Consider the following 24,000-nt stretch of genomic DNA (forward strand, 5'->3'; position numbering starts at 1 on the left):
ATCTGTTTTCTTTCCTGAAAGGTAAACATAAAAATGTTAGAAAAAAAATTTGGATATTAACCTAACCTAAATTGTATACAGTAAGAAGGAAAATAATATAAATAATCTCTGGCAAGAAATAATTAAACATAATAAAAACAATGCTTTGGGGCGCCTACATGGCTTAGTTGGTTAAACCTTGGACTCTTGGTTTTGGCTCGGGTTGTAATCTCACAGTTCATGGGTTCAAGCCCCACATCTGTCTCTGTGCTGGCAGTGCAAATCCTGCTTGGGATTCTCTCTTCCTCTCTCTCTGCCCCTCACCCACTTGTGTGTGTGCTCTTTCTCTCTCTCTCTCTGTCTCAAAAAATAAATATACTTAAAAAAAATGCTCCTAATATGAAATCACTTCTTTCAGATTTTAATCAAGAATCAACTCTCAGTGTCTATTATCCCAATAAGTAAATGGAAATTCTGCCATATCATTGGCCTGGAAAGATCAGTGGTCTTTTTTTTTTTTTTTTTCCTGCAGCAGATAGTATTAAACCTGAATATGAATATAAATCTAGAAAACATTTTGTAAATTCATTCTAGAAAACTTCATTAGTTTTTAGATGACTAGAAAGCTTTGTGGACATGGGAGAGAACATATTTCTATTTGATTATCTACTGCCCAGTCACCTTCCTCACGCACTGAACCAATATGTAGTAGAAATTTTCTTTATGCTTCCCCAATCATGTATGTGTGAACCATTTTTCACACATACTTGCCATCATTGGATATTGTTAGACTTTAGATATTTTTGCCAAGCTGAAAGATGAAAAATGGCACAGTATTACTTTTTTATGGTAATTTTTCTGATTACTAGTGGAGTTTAATGTTTTCATATGGTATTAGCTATTTGGGTTTTCTTTTATAGAGAGATAATTCCATGAATGAAAGAATGGTTAAAGGAAAAAAGTCTATCGGTGAATGTCACCCTGTTAACAGATTAAATGAAAAAATAATATGATCATCTCATTAGAGAAAAACATTGAGTAAAATCCAGTGCCCTTCCAGGATAGAAACTCCTCATAAACTACGAATAGTTTATGATAGTAAGCATTATCAAACAAAGCCTTATCTGAAATTTTATTTTTGCTGGTAAAAGTAAAACACATTTTCTTTAGTGTCAGGAAGTTTATCTTTGGAGATCCTAATCAAGACATGAGCATTCAATAAGATGTGTAAAAACCTGAAAGGAAAAGGAATTAATCCAACTAATAAAGAGTTCAGTTATTTAATCCACGCACCCCCTCACTTCCACTCTGGTAACCATCAGTTTGTTCTCTATAGTCTGTTTCTTGGTTTGCCTTCCTCTCTTTTTTCTCCTTCACTCATTTGTTTTGTTTCTCAACTTCCTCATATGAGTGAAATCATATGGTATTTATTTTTCCCTGATTTATTTCACTTAGCATAATACTCCTTAGCTCCATCCATGTCATTGCAAATGGCAAGATTTCATTCTTTTTGTGTGTGTGCGTGTGTGTGTGTGTGTGTGTACACACACACACATACACACGCACACACACACACACACATTATATATATTATATATATCCATTCATCAGTTGGTAGACATTTGGGCTGTTTCCATAGCTTGGCTATTGTAGATAATACTGCTCTAAATATTGGGGTGCATGTATCGCTTTGAATTATTATTTTTGTATACTTCAGGTAAATACCTAGTACTGTAATTGCTGTATTGTAGGGTAGTTCTATTTTTAACTTTTTGAGGAACCTCCATACTGTTTTTCAGAGTGGCTGTACCAGTTGGCATTCCCACCAATGGTACAGAAGGATTTCCCTTTCTCTACAGCCTCACCAACACCTGTTGTTTCTTGTGTTGTTGATTTTAGCCATTCTGACTGATGTGAGGTGATATTTCATTACAGTTTTGATTTGTATTTTCCTGATGATGAATGATGTTGCACATCTTTTCATGTGTCTGTTGGCCATCTATGTGTCTTCTTTGGAGAAATAGGTGATAAAGGTTAAGGAGTGCACTTGTTGTGATGAGCCCTGGGTGTTGCTTGGAAGTGTTGAATTACTAAATTGTACACCTGAAACTAATATTACATTGTATGTGAACTAACTGGAGTTTAAATTTAAAAAAAATTTTAATTAAAAATACGAATTCAGTTAGATTGCTTATTACAAGGTCAGCATAAAACATAAAGAGTTAAAAAGATTACACAAAATGGAGTGCCTGGGTGGCTCAATCGGTTAAGCATCTGACTTTGGCTCCCGTCATGATCTTGCATGATCTTTTTGAGTTCTAGCCCTGTGTCAGGCTCTGAGCTCTCCACACAGAGCCTGGAGCCTGCTTCAGATTCTGTCTCCCCTTCTTTCTGCCCCTCCCATGCTCTTGCTCTGTCTCTGTTTCTCAATAATAAATAAACGTTAAAAAAATTTTAAAAGAAGATTACACAAAAGGTAATAAAAGATGATACTATTTACAATAGCAGTTGAAGCCTTTATGGAGAAATTGATAAAATTATTGAAGAACAAATAAGAAAACTTAAATAAATTTGAGAGTTGCTGCGTTCATAAATAGGAAGACTGCATCTTTAAAAAATCATTTATTCTCAAATCACTCTATAAATTTCTCTGTTATTAAAACAGCTGAGGTGCCTGGATGGCTCAGTCAGTTAAGCAGCCAACTTCAGCTCAGGTCATGATCTTGTGGTTTGTGGGTTTGAGCCCCACGTTGGCTCTGTGCTGACAGCCTGCTTTGGATTCTATGTATGTGTGTGTGTGTGTGTGTGTCTCTCTCTCTCTCTGCCCCTCCCTTGTTTACACTCTGTCTCTGTCTCTCTCTCTCTCAAAAATAAATAAACGTGAAAAAATAAAAAGGAAAAAAATAAAAATAAAACAGCCAACTTTCTTTAAGAGATAGATAACTCATGCATGATACAAAAATCAAATGTACTAAATGGTATTATATAGTAAATAGTAAATCTCACTTCCACACCAGCTCAACCAATATATTAACAATGGTTGGTTGGGCAAGGGACACAGACAAATAGATCAAAGGACCAGAATACAGCGTTATTTTTAATACCTTTTTATATGCCAGAATTTGCATCACATAAAATGGTCAAGGGACATACTATTATTAATTAAATGTTTTGGGAAGAATTAATATATTCAGTTTGTAAACTCATAATCAAATGATGTACTCAAATATCTATTTTTATAATACCATTGTTAGTCAATTGTACAGGTTACTAGTTAAACTTTTCCAAGGCTGATGTATAGTAAATGCAGAGTCTTGCATTTTGTGGAGGGATGAAGAGGAGTTTTTCAGAAATATGGGAAGAATTTTAGTTAAGTTTAACTAAATTAGGTGACCAAAGTACTCAATATTTATATAGCTCACCAATTTTCAAAAGACAGTTTGAGACTGATTTAAAAAAATTTTAATTTTTATTTATTTTTGAGAGACAGAGAGAAACAGAGCACGAGCAGGGGAGGGGGAGAGGAAGGGGGAGACACGGAATCCGAAGCAGGCTCTAGGTTCTGAGCTGTCAGCACAGAGAGAGCCCAATGCAAGGCCATAACTCACAAACCTTGAGATCATGGCCCGAGCCGAAGTCGGTCACTTAACCGACTGAGCCAACAAGGTACCCCAAGATTGATTTAAATAAAAGATTCAGATTGAAGGGTACTGTTGAGTGAAATAGAGGGTGATAATTAAGTCAAGGAAGAAAGGTAGATACTCTACCCTAAAGCCTCACGAAATACCAGTTGGTGCCTAAAACCACCAATGAGGAAATAACTTTTAAGCTGAGGGCTGAATGACTAGAAAAGCCTAGCCATGTAAAGAAAAGGCATTCCAGGTAAGAGGAACACCAGTGCAAATACCCCTAAGTCCAAGATATATTTGGGCTGTTTTCAGAATAAAGGCTAATGTGGCCACACAGAATTTTCAACAAAACAGAGGTAAAAAAATTAATGGTTAGGCAGGGACCGTTTGAATATTGTGTCCAAATTGCCTTTTCTGGTAGTTTGTCTCTAGAAAGCACTGTGCCAGTGCTAAAGGAAGAGAATGTTCTTTACCTTTTAATTTTTCCATGGGTACCAGAAATATGCTGAATGTAATTCTAATCCCACTGCATGCAACAACCATTTAAATATTGCATGATGAATGAATGAATGAATGAATGAGTAACTAAATAAATAAATATTGCATGGCATTGTAGATGTGATAGCAGGAAAACTCAGTATATCTGTTTATATGTTCATTCATATTTTTATGAACCTAGTAATAGCATGTAAAAGAGTTCAGGCATAATGAAATTGATTAAGAAACAATAGCCTCCAGTCTCATGGAGCTGTATCTTATGGGGGTTTTAGCTCAGGGTCTGCCATTGTGTGAAAGTAGATAATTTAGTTGTCTTGGCATCTATTAACCATGAGAGGGGTTGCCTAGATTAACTATTAAGGTCCCTACCAGCTTTAAAAATATCAGTGAATCACCTTTTTCCTTACCTGAAGCAGATCAGGTCACAGCACTATCTTTGTTGTAAGTAACTTTGATTGAATAAGAAAATTGCCACAGAAATGTGTTAGTCCAGTACTATTAGTTTGTAGTACTATACATTTTGGGCTTAGGAGCTCATTCTGCTCTAGTTTGTTATAACTTTCTTCTGAAGTTTGTGCTAGTGCCTGACTGGTTTTGAATGTCTTACCCATTCACAAAATCATCGGTCAGACCTGTTTACAAAAAACTATTCAGTAATTGTTTTGACTTACCTCGTTAGTTTGATACTTTGAAGCAATAAGCACAATCCCCTCCTCTTTCTTTTGTGTGCATGCACTATATGTGTGTGTACATACGTAATTGTGTGTGTACATACGTAATGCATGTATTAATTATAATTGAATTGTTTTTGTTTCCTCGTAGCAAGAATTATGGTATTTTTCTACTAGTAGTAGAAAACAGAAGGAAAAATACTACTACATACTAACCTCTTGTAGCTTAAAACCAGATATTATTTGTTTCCATTTTAGTCATGAAGATTATTATTTTACCGTTAATCAGAAATATAAAGCTTTATCATCAGTGTTATTTTTTTTCTTCCTATCTCTTTGCCCAGTTGACTACATTTGAGTTTTCTAGATCTTTGGAACTGCATTTCACTTTTAAAAAGTAGGTGTTATTTTGGACTAATAAATATAGCAGAAATTCATTTAAATAGCCCTGTAACAAATTATTATAAAGAAGCAGAAAGTTTATTCACATACCTTACTAAATATTACTACTTAATATATGTAATTTCTGCAAGTTAGTGGTTAAATTGATAAGAAATCATTTCCACCTATCTTTTTTTCCAACAATATATTTAAATCAAAATATTTATCTTTGTCAAAACAGTAAGTTGGAGTAAGCACTACTGAGTTCTTAGGAATTTTTTTATTCATAAGTTTTTCTAAATCTCAGTTTTATAGTTAATATTTTTAGAATTTAGAAAGTGAGAGAGACTGTATTGGTTATTGGTTCTAGAATCTTATTTTATTGGGTTTTACACCTACTCTGGGTGATATTTAAATGATGCCAAAGCTACATGTTGCAATCAAGATAACAACAGTATTTTTTCCTTCTTTCTCATTCCAATCTTTTGAAATGTAATGCATGGAAATTTTTCTTTCATATGTTAAGTGTATCTCATTGCTGAATATAGTGTGCCTTACTGAAGTATTCACTTCTTTGCCAAAAACACATCAGTCATTCACAAATATTCAGTACTCTGAGAATGAAAATTTTTTTAGCTTCTTGGGTAGTTGGTGAAAGCCAGTTTGCAAAGATTTCTAACTCCATGGTGTTAGACATTATTATGTGGAATCTAAGGCTTAAGTATTAACAGTGCGTGAGGTAGAATTCTATATACATTGGAACCTATGAGCTACAATATTCTAGACTGAGAGTGATAGCCAGTTAATAGATTGGTGATAATTAGTCTTTTATCTTGTGGATGAGATAAAAATGCATTATGATTTTGGAGAACAAAATTGGTTCTATCCCAGAAATATTCATTAATATCTAAGAAAATATCTGTAAGATAAAAATAAAATTTCTAAATTAATTAAAACATGGAAATTAACATAAACAAACCTAAGACGTTGATAATAATTGCTGTAATAATTGCTCATAAATGTTTGGGGGTGACTAGGGGTGCCTGGGTGGCTCAGTTGGTTAAGCGTCCAACTCTTGATTTGGGCTCAGGTCATGATTTCATGGTTCCTGAGATTGAGTCCCATGCTGGGCTCTGTGCTGATAGTACAGAGCCTGCTTGGGATTCTCTCTCTCCCCTCTCTCAAAACAAATAAACATTTTTAAAAAATGTGGGATGACTGAATGAATGAATTGAAAATCACTTACAATAGCTGATATTTAAACTGCATGTGTACCTTTATACTTTGTATGTTTCTAGGCCCATTACATTGGGTTATCTAGGCATAAAGATATATAAAGAATATATTTAAAAGCCAGTATTTGATTTGAAAAAAGTAAGGAAGATCTTCTCTTTCTTTGTTATGATACTTTTATTAAGGGTATAATATTTTTTATGAATATTAACTATGTCATACTTCGAATAGGGAATTCCTTCAATGACCACGGTTTGAACAGCTGTTTCCTTCAGACAAAAATGGCATTTTCCTTTAAATTTTTCATCCACTTGTAGACCTCTTTCTAGTGGACTACATTCTGGCATCCTAATTCGTTATGTCTACTATAGTTAGGAAATAAAAAAGCAAATGATTGAGCTTGTTACTTTGGTTTTTAAAGTAAGCGTCAAAAGATCCTTAGGAAGGGTTTCTTCTGTTAATATATATTCATTTAAGTTCATATCTGTAGAAAATAAAGTTTGGCCAATAAAAGGCCAAATGCTTGAGTCTTTCTTATGTTCTGGATTGCTGAAGTTATTACAGTATCTTTCACAAAAGAAAATATTACCTTATAATCCTACTCAATATCGTATTTACTTGAAAACACTAACAGGAAAAACCCAACTGAACCTTCTTCTACCCCTTTTAGAAAATAGCCCTAAAGCTATTTCAAAGGTAACATAGCTAAAAGAAAAGAAAAGAAAATAGCCCTAAAGAATGTTCTTAGGTATGTCAAATTTAAATTCTAGGATAATGGTAAATTGAACATCTCATATGACTTAGCTGAAAAATCAAACATCTTCTGGCATAATAGTAAAAAATTTATATAGAAAGATTAAAGGACCAATATCTGATATTAGACTTCTTTCTCTGAAAAAAAAAAAAAACTCAGCCAGCATTCTCTATAAATTTTTATTTTTCTTTAAATAAACATGAATTATAGTCTAATTCCTAATTTCTTGGCTCAAAACTGGCAATCTCACACATTGAAAAAATCACTTTCTAATGTCTAAAGACAAACACATTTGGGAAGGTTATATAGAGTGCCAGGCACTTATGGGCGTTGATGTCAATTGATGGGCTTCACCTTATGACTGCATTTCACTGCTTTCCACCTGACCATTGCCTCTTCTTCTCCTTCTCCGTTTCTGTCTCCTCCTCCTCCTCCTCCTCCTCCTCCTCCTTTTCCTTCTCCTTCTTTTTCTTCTCTCTTCCTCTGTCTCTCTCTCTGTCTCTTTCTCTTTCTTTCCAGCATCTCTTAAGTATCTCTTAGTTTCTGTGATTCAGGAGTCCAGACATGGGCTAGCTGGGTCCTCAGGCCTCGCAAGGCTGAAATCAATGTGTTGGCTGTGACTGTGTCCTCATCTGGATATTGGAGTCCTTTACAAAATCATTCATGTTGTCAGCAGAGTTCGGTTTCTTGTGGTTGCAGTACTGAGGGCCCTGGTTTTTTGTTGGCTATGGGATAGATTGATTTTTACCTCGTAGAGTCTACTCTCAGGTGCTTCCATGTTGCCCCCTCCACCTCAGCAATGAATCCTTCTTAAGCTTCAGACTTCTCTGATTTCATATTCTACCAGCCAGAGAAAACTCTCTTCTTTTAAACAGTCCCATATAATTAAGTTAGTCCCACTTGGAAAATCTCTCTATCTTAAAGTCAAATAATTACTAATCTTAACTATGTCTACAAATTCCATTGCCAGGTAACCTAACATAATCATGAATACCGGATGGGGAATATGTCATGTGAACATCTTACAATTCTGCCTTCCACAGTAATTTGTTTAAAGTTTTTATTATCGTATATCCTTCTGGCATAATCTCATCCCCTACTCAGCTTCAGATCAGCTTCAGGTACCAGCTCTGTGCTGATAACTCACAAATCTCTAGCTCAAACCCCAACTTCACTCCTAAGCCTTTAGACCTATATCAACAACTTCCACTGTCAATTTGGAGGTTTCATGGATACCTTATTTTAGAGATTGGAAAATGAATCACCTGCTGGTTTGTATGAGTGATAAAAATTCAAAGAATGTATTATGAAAATGAGTTCCTGGGATGTTATATCTCCTCACTACTCTCCACTTGTAAGTTGATAAGAAGCATGATTGCTTGTGTGATATTATGCAAGAACCCAGAACTTTGGGAATGAAAGAACTAAAAGTAAGTTCCTTAGATTCAGAGATTGCTTAGAGTCCTTTCCTCCTTTCTATTTCTCCTCTCTGCCACTCTCAGAGTCTAGCACAGCTACTTTCATAGTTCTTTTGTACATTTGTTCTAAAGAATTAGCTACTACATATTATACATTATGTACTGCTTTTGGTGTTCTCTTGTTTTCATCCAGATTTTTCTCACTGCTGATTTGATCATTTGTCCACCTTTAGGGACAAAACCTTGCAGGTAGGGGAGTACAAGTAAAGCCAAAGTTTTCTTCATTAAAGAAGAGGCCTTTATTCCCCTTGTCTTCCATTTCTCCCATCTGTTTTCTGCCTGGATTATGACAGCAAAGTGGAAAGTGGGCTTCTAATGCAAATTTGACAGGAAACAGGGCATTGAGGACAAGAATCTTCTTTCACATGCTAAGGAACTCCTGACTATACTTCTGAAGTAGTCTTTGGGATGACAGCTCATCTGGCTAAAGTACAAGTTTTTGTTTTAAAAATACGAATGATCCTCTTCATTTTCTTTTCTCAGTCTTCATACTCACATGCTCACATTTAGAGTGTTATATAGTATGCGCACATATTTTTCATTGTTTTCCCTTTTGAAATAACATGAGAAAATTTCACCATTGATAAATAATCACATGCTTTATATGTTTTAATTGGTCATTTAAAAGGGCATTATTTGGGATGCCTGGGTGGCTCAGTCGTTTGAGCATCCAGGTTCGGCTCAGGTCATGATCTCACGGTTTGTGAGTTTGAGCCCCGCATCGGGTTCTGGGCTCAGAGCCTGGAGCCTGTTTCAGATTCTGTGTCTCCCTCTCTCTGTGCTCCTCCCCTGCTCGTGCTCTGTCTCTATATCTCAAAAATAAATAAATAGATATTTAAAAAATGTTTAAAGGGCATTATTTGTATTCACATAATCACTCATCTACTGGTTTACTGTCTCCCACTGTGGTTGACTTTCTTAGGATTACTCTTTTCTAACTATACTGACTTCTATTAATGATTCACTTATTCAGAAACCTTTTCAGTAGGAACCAAAATCAGGAGCTTAAATGAACCAAAAATTACCAGGAGAGGCTCAGGGATCCATCATTGGGCTTTAGGTACTCCTGAATCCTATGAAATTGTCCACACACTAATGTATTTGTGTATGTGTGCATTTTTCTTAGGATACTGGCCATTCTTTGTCTAATTCTCAAAGAAACATGTAACCCCAGAAATGTAAGTGATCATTTTTAAGCATGATACCAAATTTGGCTATTTGGGCTCTCAAACCTGAGATCAGAAGGCACAGGCACACATTAAAGGTACAGGGAGGGTACCACAGCTAAGCCTACCCACAGTCACAGTGCACAACAGCAAGCAAGAAGAACCCACTCACAAACATGTATTAGAAAAGTAGAGCTAGAACTAAAACCAAAAGAGCAGCCTAATTTCATAAGGGCCAACCATTGTGCATAACAAGCCTTAAGGGAACCACCAAGTCACAAAGCAGTGGCTGATAGGCCCAGTGATGGACCTGTGTTCTCCATATTGTGGGCATCTTTAAAAGCAGGGCTATATCTAATCAATTTTGAAAAGAGTCCCTTAAAACAGTAAAATGACATTTAAAATATACTTTAAGAGAGAAGCTTCAGCCATCTGAAATGCTTATTCCCATATGAATTAAAATAGATATATGAGTTTATGGGATGTATCTCCTGCCCAGTAAAGCTATTTTATGATGGAGAATGAATCTTTACATCCAAAAGCCCAGTGCTTTGTTTATTAATTTTATACACACTTCTCTTAAGTAACTGAGAAATTCTTTTTGTAGAATAAACCTAAAGCTTGGTTTTATAAGGCCCTCCTTCACAGACCAAAATGAAAAAGATGCTAGCAGAAACTATAGTTTAGATATTATGCCTTGGGAGAACTATTTCTATTTATATTAATGAGCTTATGAGTGAGGTCATCACAACTCATTCTAGGAAAGATCTCTGTCAGTGTAATCCTATCTAGAGAGAGTTTAAACAAGAGTAATGTTTGACTTGGCATTCTAAGTCAGAAACAAGTTACATGACAAATGATGCCAGTATTTTTCACTAAATGACAAACAGATGGAAAAGAGTTACCATGTATCAAACATTCAAAAGGTTAATATCTGTAAAGTGCAAATACAATACCAGTAACTCAATAGAAAGATGGTCAAAGGTATGAAGAACACATTCAAAGAGAAAGAACCAAAAATAGCCAATAAATGAATGAGTAGATGATCATTCTCAGTCATGATTAAAACATCAGTGAGGTGCTATTTTTTCATCCATTATATTAGGGAAAATAAAAAGACTTCTAGTACACAGTGTTAATTAAGGCTGGAAGGAAGGGGCACCATCATGTACTAGTGGAAAAGCATGCTGGTGAAATTTTGGAAAATCACAAATTGTAGTACTATCAAAATTTAAACTGTACATATTCTGCAGTCCAATAATTCCTTGTAAATGCAATACCAAAATGCTTAAGCAAATGTACAAGCATTTGTGTACTAGGATATTTATTTATTTATTGATTTGCAGCATTATTTATAGTGATAAAAAGTTGAAGGTAGTTTAGGTATTGGACAATATAAAAATCAATTGCCATAATCCATACTCTGAAATGCTATATAGTCAGTACGATTAATAAGTAATGTCTAAATATATTAACATGGAAGAATGGATTATATATTGAGTGGAAAAACATCCCCAATATGTAACTGTATACATGAGGTTGGTAAACTCAATAGATCTATGATGATGATGTCATGTTGTTGTTGTAGGAGCAATAGAAAAGTAGTAAATAAGAATATTTTAATCTAAAGACAAAAAAGCCAGAATGAAAAATAACAAATAGAAATAGGGCTACGGTATAAATTTAAAACAAAAAAGCATTTTGATGTCAGTGTGTTAACTTAAAATTGAAAGTATTCATACATTTGTTTCAGTAATAAGATTGAGTATACATTTCTCTGAGAGCTTTTTTGTGTAGATCAAAATACTAAAGTAACGATGCATTTTTTATTTTCATTCTGAAGACTGTCTCTTGCAGATAATTTTTATTTACAGTTTATTATACTGTCCTATTCTTCCTTCTTTACCTTAGATAGCACTCATAATTATAGAAGTGGGTTACCTGTTACTTGCAGAAATGTCACTCACTATTAATATCACTTTGCACCACAGAAATTTTTTTAGCATAATTAGAGGCAACCAGTCTGCTTAAATAGAGTTGGTTAATTAAGTTATAAAATTCTGAGGGAATATGATGAACTAAGTAGACATGTGTAGTTAGAGCTTTCTGTTCTGCTTTTTATCAAATGTTTCTGGCACCTGGTTTTCTCAACTGTCCTTCTGTTGAATATGGTTTTCAAATTGATGTTAGGAAGAGTCCGTAGTACTTTCTGGACAAGTAAGCTCTTCATTTGTAGAGTGATGATATGTCAACACAAATTTTCCAAAATAACAGTCCTACTACCCTCAGTGTCTTGGAAAGTGTTACTTGATACCCAGAGAGTGGAATACAACTAGCCTAGAGGCTTGGTCTGACACCAAGCAAAAAGGTTTATGAAAGAAGATAGCCCAGAGAGCTGGAGCCCTGCTCTGCTGTGTCGACATGTCTAGAGCTCAGAATAAAATTGAGTTTCCTGCTTTAGCCATAGCTGGGTCTTAAAATAACCTGAAGAAATTATAGTTCTGATTACATAGAAAGTGAAGGACTTAGAACATTCTCCTAATAAAGCCATGAGAATGACACAGAGCTTAGTCATCAGCAGTCCTTCCCTAACAGGCATTTTAGAGAGAAAAATAGAGCTTTGAAATTGGATAATTTGATTTGAAATCCTGCCTAATTATTTTAAGAATGCAGAAAACCTTTCTTTTTGGCCAAAAAAATAATGATCTGGAATCCAATTATGAAAGAACAGGCTTTTAAAATGTTTGATATCTCCAGTAATGGAAAAAAAAATCATGTCTTCAAAATTACATTCTGCTGGAAATCTCATTCTTGGATGTCTTGCTTTTTGCATTTTGAATGGAGGAATTTAATGTAATTTCCTTTTGGAAACATGGCATTGGAAAAATTAGATGGGATGTTTGATTCTGTGTTGGATGCTATCTACTAGGGTACAGATTTTAAGAGCAAACACTTCTAGTTTCATTTTAATTCCCAAAGGGAGATATCTGACTTAACCAGATGCCTTGAGATTTGTCACAACATAGATTGTTTACATGGAATCAGTGCCCAGCTATACATGTATTTGATTAGCACACCACGAATAAAATAAGCAAAGTGGATAAAGCCTCTAATAACTCCAATTTTAAAAATTATTGCTATTGGTTTTCCTGGTAATATGCTATTCTGAAAGGCATTTATTGCCACACTGTCTCACCATGTTTAATCATGTGTTATTGCTTTCTCTGGATACCGTTGATTCACATAGTATTGGCATCGGTGCCATATAAATAATATGACTGATCATAAACAACGGTCTAGGATTTACAATTTTTAGAAAAAGGATAATAAAATCAGTTAAAGCGAATCTTTAAGATACTTAACTTTTTTACTTATAAATTAAAAGATAGACCTTTAATTAATAAAACTTTTTGATAGGTTTTCTCAAATGGTTCCAGTTATTTTTTCTACAAAGTTAGCTGGACCTTCACAGAATTTGTCTATTTTACATGGAACTTAAATTTAACTAAGTCTTAGCAAAGTGCCTTGAAAGAGGAAGTTGAATAAACATTTGTTGAAAGGAAAAATGAGTTATTGAAATATTGTGTCTCAAGAATTATCATTCTTGAGAAATGGTGGTGAGACAGCTTAGTAAAAGTGACTAACAACTACGTATATATGAACACAGGATGTAAGTCTCCAAGGTAATCAAGACCATCAGGAGGATGTTAGACCAAAATTAACACCGAGAGAAATGTGTTATGCATATATTACAGCCCACGTGTGGAAATCTGTTCATTTATAGAGAGATTGCCTCTCTGTGAATGGCTAAGTTGTCTCTTCCAAGCACAAAAAACTCTTAGGGCCATTCAGAAGTAAGAGCCACACACCGAAAGCTTTTAAATCATCAAGTGTCTGATTAGTAAATACATCTTTAGATATAGGGATAGAAATTTTATTAGAGTTATATGAATGTGGAGGACTCTGGGGCTGAGGGTCCAGGCTGGCAGACTCTGAGGAGCCAGAATCTTCTAACAGTATACTCAGAGCATACTCCCAGCAATCTGGCCACATTTTCATTTCTTCTCTTGATGCTGAGGATTGATCATTTATTCCTAGTCACATTCTTCCCAGACCTGCAACTGGTTAGGACATAGTATTTGGCTTTCATTCAGATACATCATAGAGCTCATTTGCTAATAGTGAAATGAGAAACAGGCAGGTTACAAACAAACAAACATACAAAATGGGTCTGTCTTATTTCTTACTCCATCTTTTTAGACTTTCTAGGGGCAGCAATTGAAGTGGGGTCAAGATTGTGTCTTACAAAGTAATAATATCCCGTGAGTATCAAGTGCTATGAACTTTCAATGAATGATATTTCATTTGTTCCTCTTTAGAACCCTCTTTGTAGGTGGTGGGAAAAAGAGTGAGGAAACTGAGCTTATAGAGGCTGGACAGCTTAAATCAAGAAGCATCAATGGATGCCCACTGAATTTATTCCAAAGTGGATGTTTCCATGTCTTGCTTCAGAGCACACTGTCTAGAGTTTAGGAAAATGGCACAGTAAACAGAGCGCAATAGGTGCCAAAGCCAGGGAATGCGAGATTGGGAAGGCCTGAGAGGCCTTGCAAAGGAGATCACTGAAGGGAAGTTCTGTGTGTTGGAGGATAGTTGGAGGGCCTGATCTATAATGTTGCTGTGGTAGGAGATGAAGATGTAGAATAGGCAGGAGACAGATGATTAAGGCCCTTTAGTTCCATGAGAAGATGATGGTTATGAACCTCTGAAGGATTTCAAGCAGTAGAGCTGATGATCAGAAATACTTCTTAGAAATGTAACTTTGGTTGTGGTGTCAAGGATGGGATACTACTTAAAATGGGTTGTGTAACTATTATACAGTCCATTAACTCTTAACTGTAAGCACCTGGGCAGAAATAGTGAGAGGATAATGAGAGGGAACAATAAGGACCGGAAATGGAGAAATCAGAAATTAATGCAAAAATAAGGGGCGGGGGAGGGATCTAGAATGACTCTTCTGTTTCTAGCATTCATGACTGGGTAGATATGATGCCACTCTTCATTCGTTTGACAAGTATTTTTTGAGTGCCATTTGTGTACCAGGGCATTGTCTAGGTGCCTAAGATAGATGAGGGCACAAAACAAAGTCTTGTACACTTGCTTTCAGAGAACTTGAAGTGTGTGTGTGTGTGTGTGTGCGCGCGTATGTGTGTATTATTCCCATTGCTTGTCATGCTACCCATCTGGACTGACAGATGTACAGGGGATCCTGGTGGGTAACATTGACCAATTTTTATTGAATGAGGGAAGGAAGGAAGAGAGTGAAAAACCTTAAGCAGTGAAAGCATAGAGGCAAAAAGAGTCCAATGGAAACCAGCATCTGGCTGGGCTGGCTATTTTCAGAGTAATCAAATATGAGAGATATGTGGAAATTGGGCCTTGGCGTACACACACAACACACATACATCTACATGTATACATATATTTACATATATAGTGAATATGAGAAGGATGATCCATATGTAATTAACTGCTGTATTGCTTTGAGAACTGAAAGTTAACTATTTCTTCTACTTGAAGAAAACCCTAAGTTTTGCAGGGATTTTAAACTCAGAATTACTAGGGGCGCCTGGGTGGCGCAGTCGGTTAAGCGTCCGACTTCAGCCAGGTCACGATCTCACGGTCCGTGAGTTCGAGCCCCGCGTCAGGCTCTGGGCTGATGGCTCAGAGCCTGGAGCCTGTTTCCGATTCTGTGTCTCCCTCTCTCTCTGTCCCTCCCCCGTTCATGCTCTGTCTCTCTCTGTCCCAAAAATAAATAAACGTTGAAAAAAAAAATTAAAAAAAAAAATAAACTCAGAATTACTAGTCAGTTGTAAATTTCAGATGTAGACTATTGCCTTTTCTTATTTAAGGGAAATGAAATTACCTCAGCCACTTATCTACTTTGTGATGGAGCCTGCTATCAGACCTATGGTTGAGAGGAGCTCACTTTCTGTTATTCTTAGTATTTAGTCTAAGTTAAGGCAAGGACACAACTTGTACGAAGGTCGGATTCAGGATAGCAGCGTATTATACGTTGTGACTTCAAGATATTTAAATCTAAAGCTAATGGCATGACATTCTTTTATGAAAAGTATTAATGCATATGAAAATAAAGCTCAAGCTTGGAGGAGGAGGAAGATTAAGAAAGGCCTGTCTGTATACTCTCTCTCTGTCTCTCCGTGTCTCTTCAGAGATAGAGAGAGAGAGAGAGATTTAGGGAGTGAATTGGAATGAATAGATATGAATTATAACGTTGCTAAATGAAATGTTATTATCTCAACACCTGGTTCAAAATGTACATGGAGAGTTTGTCTAAAAGATTTTGGGTAGGAGTTTGTAATAAAACTTGGCATTTCACATATATATGATATGAAATATAGAAAAGTGTATATAGAGAGAAGGAAAGTTGGTTTTCTAAATGTAATGTAATACTTTTAATACACTAAGAGATCTTAGGAGACTCCAAAATCATTTTAAGATTTAATAATAGTGATACATTTAAGTTTTTAGTATGACACTCATTATAAGCTAGAAAAAACTAAATAATCAGCCTGAATCAGTAAAGCCTCATAGGTTTGCATGTCATAGTGTGCTTCCTCAACTGTTCTCACAGGACAAAAATAACTAATTATTTGATAAATTTAATTTCAGAGCAAATGTGTTGACACATGTAATGACTTAGACAGGGGCCAGATATAACAGTATATAACAAGTAATATTGGTGATTTAAAACAAATAACTGATTGAAAAATGTCATCTGGATAGACATTTTAAAGTGACAAAGTACAAAAGGCTTTGATGCTTCGATTCTTTTCCTTCTCGAAATTTCTTAATCACTTTGGTAATCACAGAAGAGAAATATTTAAGATTGCTGAGTTTAAGTGTTTAGAAAATAAGTCTACTTCTCTCCCGACACCTGTAATCCTATCATTCATTTGCAGTCTTTACAAAAATAATCCATCTGGGTATTACGTAGTGTATGGGATTGCTCTTTGAATATAGGACTGCCATTTCTTTAAGCTAAGTCTGGCCTTGGCGAGCAGAGTAGGATGCCCATTGTCTGGCGTTTGGGTTCTTTGGCCTTGTCTCCATCTCTTGGACTGTTTTCCCACAGGTGTCTTTCCCTTGCCGCATATGATTTCTGGTTCACCCGGCTTTAAGTACTAACTGCCAGTGCTGCCTCTCGAGCAGTCCAGGGTGCCTTGCTACCTGAGACGTGATGTCCTGTAGGTGTCTTTGTGTGTCACCCAGCAGTTGTTCTAGACCAGTTGAAGCTCATGGTTTTAGTTACTGTTTGAGGAGTGCACAAAGAACGTTTCCTCAGGAAACCTGCCACTTTCATAGGAAAGGTACACAAAGTGTTTAATTCATCATTATATGAACTTTTGATTATGATATTTTGTTGGAATTATATAGCATTGTTTTTAAGTTACTGTTTGAGGATTCTTGTACCTGAATCATCTTTCCCCTAGAGTGATGCCTATACCCTCCCACTGACCACTCCCACACCAAAAGAAGCATGCTGTGAACACGGCAAAATAAACTACTAGAACTCAATGGCCATCACGTATAAAGGTACTAAAATGTTTTAAAAGGTGGTATTTTGTGAGCAGTGGAAAATGTGAAACAGGTATTTCAACTGACACATCTTTATTACTACTCTGTATCTACAGCTGAAGACTCAGACTCTGGTAGTTGTAATACAATAGTTGTAAAAGGTAGGAAAAGCCAATTCTTGTCAATGTGTCACCAAACATATTATCAAAGTTAATCTCATAAGGGTATCAGAGGAATTAAAGTTGCCCTTGGGCTCCATGTTATAAGAACTCACTGAAATTCCAAGCTACCTCAGTAGCTGACTACGTACAGCAGCAGGAAGCCTTCAATTAACTATATCAGTTCTATTTGTAGTACAAAGGATCTGTGACTTAGGATAGCCTACATAACTTAAAAAGAAAACGCTCAACTCTATCTTAACAGTATCCTGAAGTACAGCCTGAGAGGAAAGGATACATGGGGTAGGTCAGGATCATGTAGGATAGTAACTAATTCAAAGGCAATGGGGTCTTAGGTGGAGCTTTAAAAAATGTTCTGTCTAGTCAATAAGAAATTGGGTGAAAATTTCTTTGAAAGAAAGGTAAGCCAGAATGTAGAGCAATGTTCTACATTCTAGAGATTATAACAATAAAAGTCACCAATTTAGTAGAGAAAAAGATGAACTTTTAGAAGAATTGTGGGTTAAAGAATTATTGAGGTTAAATGTACAGATTCACATGGATGTGATAGTGAAAGATCATTTCCCTGTGGTTCTGTCTGGCCGTTTCTAGGACTATAGTTACGAAAAAGAGAGGAACATTAGGAGAAAGGATCAGAGAGCAGTAGTGGTTCCGATATTTTCTTTTACTCTTTGAAACTATAACCTTTACTAATTTTTGGAAAAAAAATTGTTAAAGAGTGAAACTTGCAGGGCTTTTGCAGAATTTTAAAGCTGAATTGATCTACATTTTGCCATCTTTCTTTCCATTTTGCCTCCCCCTTCACCTTTATGGGCTTATGTCTAATGAAGTAAATTCATGTTTGTTGAAAAAGAATTTTGGAGCATTGAGAAAATTGTTGGGGATCTCTGGGTAATATCACAAAATTAGATTTAAAAGTTACTGAAAGAAATCTTGTGGCTCAATGAGGAAGTTGTCAGGTTTGTGATAATATTGAAAAAATATATCTCTGTTGGTTTTCTCTAAATTAGGGTTCAAAATATAAAAGTCATTCTGAGAGTTTTAATTAGGATAAAAAGTCTCATATATTTTACACCAAGCAGTAGTTATTTTTGGTAAATAAGTTTTAAGGAAAATGTTCAATCAAATTAAAATAAAAATCTTTTATTAAAATAGAAATCTATGAGTTTCCTGTTTAAAATATTCATGTGGAATTTAAATGATGAAAAATGTTAATATGATTTTAGTTTTTGAATTCTGAACTTTTTGGAATGTTTACCTTATATGTCTCTATGTAGATGATAAATAATTTTAATTTTAAAGGCTATTATAATACATTCTAATATTTTATGTAAACTGTCTACTATACAAAATATAGTTTCCATGAGTTGTTTTCTAAAATAATTTTCAGTCAAAATTAATTTATTTTTCAGTATAAATGCTTATTAGTTTTAGAGCTGATAAATGGAAATGATAAATTACTGGTGTAAGAAGTATAGTGTAACATATTAATGTAGCATCTTATACATAAGTGCAAATAAGAAGATTATTAATGTAAACCAATGTATTTATAAGCAAAGGAAGTGGAATAAATTCTTTTTTGGATTTTCAGACTGAATGGATTTTCTGGTCCCTTACTCATAATTCTGAGATATAATCAATAAGACTAATGTTTATTCTTCTTTGCCCCTTAACTTATTGTCCCATAGTCTCTCATAAGCATTAAAATTGACTTAACAAACTCCTGATTATATACTTGGAGCATTCTTTTTGGTTTTGTTCTAGGAAGTCACTTTTAAAAGTGGTATAATGTTTCCAAATTATAAACAGTTTGCAGTAATAATATTAATAACAATACATTTTATGGCACTGGTAGATACACAAGAAGATAGGAACCAATGAGAATGGGGATTTGGTATGGAATATAGTTTATCATCTGTCAGAATATGAAGCATGAGAAGGCAATTGTTCTCCTTCTTCACTGCTCTTCCCTTCACCTTGAACAATTTCCTTCCCAGTCTAGAGCACGTATGTTTGGAATGATATATATTGCCAAAGGAAACACATAAGTAAAAACCTGAGGTGAAGTGGCTATTTCAGTCATCAGAGTTTTCCTGGGGTACTTATATTACGTTTCTATTTTCTTGCTTGATGTCTTTGTCCTTCTGTGAGTCTCTTGGATCCCAAATGTTTGGGTGTAAAGCCTTTTTCCTTATTTGACTCAATAACATGTTAATGTCCCTATAGATTTCCAACGTAGATGCCAAAACAGATTCAGAAAGTAATTTGCACATAAATTAGATCAAATGTTGTAGGTACTATAAATCTATAAGTAAATATTGTCACATTCAAATACTGGACTTTGTAACTCATATTAAAAGGATGGATGTCATGGCAAATCATGTACCATACCAAACTAATGGAAGCAAGGTAAGGATTTTAAAAACTGGTGAATTCAACTAGCCCAAGTCTCTTTTCTCAATAATATATGAATGCACTTCTTAACTATAAAAACAAAAGAAAAAAAAAACAAAAAATAAGCCTATGTTTGAAATAAACTACATAATGAGCACAAGCATAAATTACATAAAATGCACACAATTATCAGTTCCTTTTCTGTCAAGTTAAAGGCATCATTGGAAGCTTCTCAAATTTGATCTGATTTATATTCAAATTACTTTTTATAAAATAGACATTTAGTGCTTTAAGGATGGCACAATTAAAAAATGATATATATTCTTTCTGAAAATAATATTGGTAACATCCTGTGGAAGCTGCTCCCAAAATTGAGGGAGCCTCACTCATGTGAAGGTAGCCACATGACTGCTTCAGAACATAAACAATGTTTTACATACTAGTACTGAACAAAAAATGATACCCTTGCTGAAAGCCACTTCTGCTGTGTGGCTCCAACAAATGATTTATACGTTTAGTGAGATGGCAGGGAATTTTTTCAACTAATGCAAAATATTCTAGAAACAAAACAAAAAAAAGAAACTCTTACCGAGAAGTCTCTAAAAGAGTATGAGGTTTCTTATTTTACATTCATTAACTTTTTATTTTATTAAAAGTTCAGAAATAGGGTATTGGTCATGCATTGTAAACTCACCATCTGGGTCCACTCAGCTTTCTGAGGGGTTTCCCCTAGTGTTACAAACTTGTGAAGATGTATTTCATGTTTAAAAAAAAATCAGGTATTTAATTGTATATGTGTATATATGTATGTAAAATATATATGTGTGTGTATAAGATAAAATGCATGTGCATAAAAATGCATGTTCTTGTAAAGTGTTGGAAGTTTAAATACAGATATATAGTTTTAAAAAATTACATCAATCAGTATGGAAAGGCTTACAATGAAAAAGAAACCTTTCTTTATCCCATTTCACCTTATTCCCAGTCCTGCCCATATTAACCAATTTTAATAGTTTCTGCCTTTTATGCTTATAGAAACAACATCTGTATCTTCATTTTTTTACTGTTTATGTATTTATCTTGGGGGGAGGGGAGCACAAGAGCAGGGGAAGGGCAGATTGAGAGGGAGAGAGAGAATCCCAAGGAGGCTTCTTCTTGTCAGCACAGAACCAGTTGGGACTGGATCTCACTAACTGTGAGATCATGACCTGAGCTGAAATCAAGAGTTGGATGGTTACTTAAAGGTCTTTATCTTTAAATAGATATTTGAGGGGTGCTGGGTGGCTCAGTCAGTTGAACATCTGACTCTTGATTTCAGCTCAGTTTGTGATCTCATGGTTGTGAGATCAAGCCCCATGTCAGGCTTCGTGCTGAGCCTTGAAGACTGCTTAGGATTTTCTCTCTCTCCCTCTGCTCCTCTCCCCTCCTGGCACTCTCTCTCTAAAACAAACAAACAAACAAACAAAACAAAAAAATTAAAAAACTATCACCTTCTAAAAAATAAATAAAGAAGTTATTTGATATATTCATTTATTAAACACAGTCTATTGACTTATTGCCTGGTAATGAGAATAATTTTCCTCTTCTTCCCCCAGTTCATAATATAGTTACACCACTATTCTTACTTTTTCTGATCATTATTATTATTATTTTAAATTTTTATTAGTGTTCAGTAAACCCAGGAATAATAGGGTTCTTTACTGGTCTTCAGTTTATTGAGGTATATAGACTAGCAAACTATAAATAACATATAAATGTGCTCTCTTAAGGACTTTTGTTGCACTCATATTGCTATTTCAGTTGAGAAAGTAAGAGTTAAATCACAACATAAACTGGAGAAATTGTTAAATGATAACTTAATATCTCCAAATTCTTTTCTCTGATGTGCATGTAATTAACCAAATGAGAAATAGACTCTTAAAAGAATTTAAAAAACTTAAAAGAAAATCACCTTTTTCTGTGATTGAAGAAAAGAAGTCAAACAGCTCTGAAGTTAATTCATCATGTATATGTTAGTTTTTGACAGTCTTCAATAGATAATTTGATGAATTTCTTATAAATAAGGAAATAGGGAGGGAAAAAATTCTCCATTATTTTCATACTATTCTTTTTGATTCATCAACTATAAAAATGTAATTCTGTCCATATGTGCCTATGTAAGCAAAACTCCATGCCTTTAACTTCTCAGAACCACAACTGTGCTGAGTTACAGTGAACTCAATTTTAATACACAAGTAAAGGAAATGTTTAAAAGGTTGATGCATGATAAAAAATGGACTCTTTATGTTGCGTCATAATGATGATTCTGAAAGAGAATATTGTAAAATGGACTTTTTGTCCATTTTGGACATTTGGACCATTTGTCCATTTTGGACCATTTGTCCATAGCATTTGTTTGCTATTATGTTTTATATTTAATGAATTAAAATACTCTCAAATTGAACTATCACATTTCAGCTACTATATCCAGGAAAACTGTTGTCTACAATAGATGAAGAGCTCTCTTAAACATATTTCTAACTGGAACAAAATATTTGATTACTTCAGAATAGAAGGAAGGGGGAAAAGGTGGCCTACTTATTTACTAAAATATACCAGTTTTGAAAATTAATTTGTACCCTTATTAAATACAATTTTTATGGAATATCATAAACATCTATTTTATCCCTCCTCTCTCTCAGCTTTGATGTTAACTATAATGAGGACTCTCTAGGCCTTAAACACTGACTTGAATTTTGGGTTCTCTGTGACTTAACAACTAAAATTATTAAAATGTTATATATATTAATTCTGTATAGTTTTTTAGAAATAAAAATAAAGCATGCATTCAGTTTAAAAAGTAGAAACTTTGGGGCGCCTGGGTGGCTTAGTCGGTTAAGCAGCCGACTTCGGCTCAGGTCATGATCTCACGGTCCGTGAGTTCGAGCCCCGTGTCGGGCTCTGTGCTGACGGCTCAGAGCCTGGAGCCTGTTTCGGATTCTGTGTCTCCCTCTCTCTGACCCTCCCCTGTTCATGCTCTGTCTCTCCCTGTCTCAAAAATAAATAAAAATGTTAAAAAAATTTAAAAAAATAAAATAAAATAAAATAAAATAAAATAAAATAAAAAGTAAAAACTTTTATAATGAAAATAGCAATGCCCTGCTGTGTCTTTCTCCAGTTTGTTTTTCCAGTGCACAGAGGCAACTACTTTTAGCAGTTGTTGCTTTTTTCTGCTCTTTTACATTAATACTTTGAAATAACATAGTCATATACGAAATGTATGTATTGTTGCCTTGTGTGGGGAGATGAGGAATTTCTTCCTAATATCCATTTATATATATCCACCCATGGTGTACCCATGCCACGTGAAAATGTACAAATACACACACACATACACACATGTATATATAATGTACATGTACATTTCTTCCCACCCACCCCAATGATTGTATCATAATATTAAATAAAATCAACTAGCATTTACATGACTAGTCAAATGTTACTCCTGAATCAACCATGCCTCTTATTCAATGCTGCCATCTTCTTGAAGTTAATTATAAGTTTACCCCCCCCCCATTTATCTGATTTTCTATGCTTAAATATTTCTGCCATGTGTTTATAAAGAACATTGACCAGGGACACCAGGGTCACCAGGCTCAGTCGTTTGAACCTCTGACTCCTGATTTCAGCTCAGGTCATGATCTCATGGTTCACGGGTTTAAGGCCCGCATCGGACTTTGCACCAACAGTGCAAAGCCTGCTTGGGATTCTCTCTCTCCCCCTCTCTCTGCCCCTCCCCTCACTCATGTTTGCATGGGTTTTCTCTCTCTCTCTCTCTCTCTCTCTCTCTCTCTCTCTCTCTCTCTCTCCGTCTCTCTCAAAGTAAATAAATTTAATTTTTTTTAAATATGTCCAAACCTACAACATTTCCTGGAGTTTCCAACCCATTCTACCATGAACTGGTTGTTCTCTGGTGGTACTGGTCCTGCATCTTTTCCTTTGCTGTTTTCTTGGGTGATCCCCTCTCTCTTAGATCCTTATGGCTTCTTCACTGGTTTTT

General features: G+C 35.0%; 1 protein-coding gene across 4 annotated transcripts in view; it reads left to right on the top strand.

Moving 5' to 3' along the window:
- HDAC9 (histone deacetylase 9) overlaps positions 1 to 24,000 on the top strand; it is a 903,132-nt gene that overhangs the window by 412,537 nt on the left and 466,595 nt on the right. The window lies entirely within an intron of this gene.

This window comes from Panthera uncia, chromosome A2, assembly GCF_023721935.1.
Source record: "Panthera uncia isolate 11264 chromosome A2, Puncia_PCG_1.0, whole genome shotgun sequence".
In the NCBI taxonomy this organism is placed as follows: Eukaryota; Metazoa; Chordata; class Mammalia; order Carnivora; family Felidae; genus Panthera; species Panthera uncia.